This window comes from Arachis ipaensis, chromosome B7, assembly GCF_059453495.1.
Source record: "Arachis ipaensis isolate K30076 ecotype BB chromosome B7, ASM5945349v1, whole genome shotgun sequence".
NCBI classification, from domain to species: domain Eukaryota; kingdom Viridiplantae; phylum Streptophyta; class Magnoliopsida; order Fabales; family Fabaceae; genus Arachis; species Arachis ipaensis.
The window spans coordinates 77,238,893-77,242,521 of NC_142442.1; positions in this window are offsets into that span (position 1 = coordinate 77,238,893).

Sequence of the window (3,629 nt, forward strand, 5' to 3'; positions counted from 1 at the left end):
CTACAAGAGTTTTTAGTCAAAGATTTATCGTTGAGAAATTACAAATGATTGAGTGGTCTTTTCTATGACTTTTGTATTCTTTTGGATCAATTGAAAGCTTGTTTGATGACTCATGCCTAGTGAATCTTGTTTGAACTACTTTGATTTAAGATCCTTTCTTGCAAGGCTTGACTCCTTTTTAGTACATCTTAAACTTCTTGAATGTTCTCCTGAGATGGTGATTTTAAGAACACTTTTGGAGTCTTGTTTTGAACCTTTTAAAGAAGTTTTGAATTCTCTTGTAAAAAGTTTTAAAACAGAATTTATTTTCTGTTGCTTGATTTAGATTGAAACCATTGTTCAATTTTGACGAAGTTAATTTAAAGTTGGGATGCGCTATTTTAAATGGAGTTTTGAAGAACTTCCTTGTTTAGTGGAAATCGGTTCGTTTGTAACGCACCACTTATTTCCTTTACCAAATTGAAAGCAATTTTTTACGTCGGAGTTTCTTTTCTAAAAAGAGTTTAACTTCCTCTTTCGTACTTGCTATAAATGTTATACATGCTTGTTTGAATATGAAATTTTGAGAATTTTGAATAAGCATTTGATTACTTCCGAGTTTTTATGAACTGCTTTTAGTTAAGTTGTGCATCTAATTATCTTTCTAAAATATTTGAGGAAACATTTTAGCTCTTAGCCAAAGTTGTGTGTATTTGTTTTTGGAACTCTACAAAATCTACTTCAACATGAAATTGTATTGAAGTAAAGCCACATTTATGCTTTTGTTACTCTCTTGAAGGATATTTGTTGCTTAACTTTTCTTTTAGACCGCGAGGTGATTTTCCTGCAAGTTTTCGATTCTTTTAAGAACAATGTATTCAGAAGTAATTTTATTTATGCTCTTGAGTTCTGTGAGCTTTGTCTTGGGTCTGAGATATCCTTTTTCTGTAAACCTCATGCTTCCTCAACTCAGCTTGAGTTCGTCTCAAACTGATGCGCTGGTCTTCTTCCTATTGATCCTGTTGAACTTCTTTGATCCAAGGGTTATCCTTGAAGTTGTCAATTGATTTATTTCTAGCAAACTTCATTGCTTGAACGTCCTTGTTTATCTGGGAATTGGATACATTCTCTTAAATCTATGAGCATTATCCTTGATATTGTTTCTCCGTTCTAAGTCTTGTATCCTTCTGAGTAGACTCGAGAATTATTTTGATATCACGTGCGACTTGTAGACGTAGTAACACGATACGTTAGTTCTTTAAGACGTGATGTGTATACGGAAGTTGAAGCGGTAGGTGTGCAACGTATGAGTTGTGGGTGTTTTGTTCCTTGCGAACGGGTTGCGATCGTTAGGCTTATGATCGGATATGGGGATTGTAAAGTGCTTGATGGAGTTGGAAAGTTGAAGCTTTGAGGTTGATGTGAGATTAGTGTGCGGATGTTGAGCACGTTGTTTTAACTCCATCTTGTTTTATAGCCTTCGATGCCTTATTCTTCTACCACATGTTGAACCATGTCACCTTTTTGCCATGAGCCTGTCTTGTAATGTTTGCTTTGCAACCATACTCCTACCTTTGCCTCCTTATGCTGATGACAATCAAAGTATTTGAAAACCGTATATATGTTTATATGTAGAGATATTTTGCTTCTTTCTTAAATGTGTTCAAAGGTGAACTGTTATGGAATTTCCTTCGTTTTGTATCAATTTTCGAGGGCAAAAATTTTTATAAGGTGGGTAGAATGTAAGACCCAGAACTTTTGAAAAGTCTTATTATGATCAAGTCTCAAATCATATGGTTATTTATAGCCTTAATTTCAGAAATTATTTTATTAAAGATAATTAAGGCAAGTTTTGATTTATTGGATTTGAGATAAGTTATGATTATTATCCAATTTTATAATTATTGGATTATTTTCTATATTTAAAGTATAAGGTTGATAGTTATGAAGCAATAAAGATTTTATATGATTTGGATTAGATAAGTAATATTTTAAATATTATTACTGCTATTTTGAAAAATGAAGAAATTAAGTATATTATTTCTAATTTTTAGATTTGGGCATTTTATTGAAAATAATTTGTAAAATTGATGAGCAAGTAGTATTTTCTATATACCTCTAGTGTTGGATTTAATTTGGGTTTCAATTACCATATTATTCTCAACTTTATTTGAAATTACCAAAATGCCCCTAACCCTAGCTTTTGAAAATAAAACCCTAATTCCTAAGCATAGCAGCCGCCACCCCTTTTCTTCTTCCCTTCAGCAAACCTGCAACCCAACAATTTCCTAAGAAAAAAGGAAACAGAAGCAGAAAACGCAGAGAAGGGAGAGTGCGCCGGCCAGGGGGAGAGAGAGAGAGAGAGCTCGCTGCCGCCACGCTGTGCAGAGCCGCCGCTGTTCGCTCCCCAGTTCGTCGTGCCCTGTCGATGCCACGGCGCCGCCGCCACCGTGCCACGCCTCATCGTCGAAGCTCGTCATTTGCCACTGCCAATCGCGAAAAGAGAGAGACAGCAGCGCTGAGAAGGGGGGTTCGAGGGGGTAGCTACCATGTGCGAGCTAGAGGAGCTCGTCCCTACCGTTCTGCCGTCGACGTTGAACCTTGACCGCCGCCGTCGGAGGAGCCCGAGGAGGCAGAGAGATGATGCGACGGGAGGAAGGGGATAAGCCACCGCGACGCCGCTGGAGCTCCTGTCGCTGTCAGAAGCGGCCACCACCGCCGCGCCCAGCTGCCGCTGGGAACGCCTCAGATCCGTACTGTCTCCACTACCGTTCACCGCCGCTGATGTTGGCCTTCGCTGCTTGCCGAAAACCCTCCCAGTGCTCCATAACGCTTTTGTTGCTCTGGGTCGCCGCTGCTGCTTGCGCTGTGAGCGGCTGCACCGCTACTGTTGTGGTTGGGGGTTTGCTGTGTATGGTCGCCAGAAAACCTTTCTGCCGCCGGAGAACGTTTTGCCGGTAAGGGTTTTATTTGAGGTTCTTGTCCTTTTTGAATTCCAAGAATACCGTAGTCACTGCGTGTTGGTTTCAGTTGGCGCGATCAAAAATTATCGTCGTTGTCGCTCAAGGTGGCTGCTGGGCTGCCGCTGAACCGGTTCGCAGACCGTCGCCGTTTCGGTTCGGCCGTTTCTTCTTCGGTTCGGTAAGCATTTCGATTTGAAAGCCCTTTTGTTACTGTTCTGTTATCTTACGCTGAGGTTTGTGGCGTTAATTGCTATACGATTGAGTTTCGGTTGTTATATGTTGCGATTAGAGTTGTTGAGACTGTTGCGAAAGTGGCGTGGAACCGAGGTTTTGGCTGACGGGATTTTGATTGTTGATCTCGGGTCAAGGCGGAAAGGATTCTGTGACGCGTTTGGGCTATGGTTTTGCGTTTCAAGGTAGGGGCGTTTTCCAAAAACTATGTTTTATGTATTAGAATTATTACATATGGATACTGATGTGAGACAATTGGTATTTGGTGATTGTATCTGCCTTGTGTGTTATTTGATTGTCTCGAATGGTTATGAATGTTTGTTTGGCTGAATTGTTGTGCGGCTTATGAAGTATAATGTTTTGAAGTTGATTCTTTAAAGATTCGAAATCTGAGTTTGATCCGTTGAGGATTGATTTGAGTTGAGTCAATTATTTTGATAATGTGAAAAGTCGAAC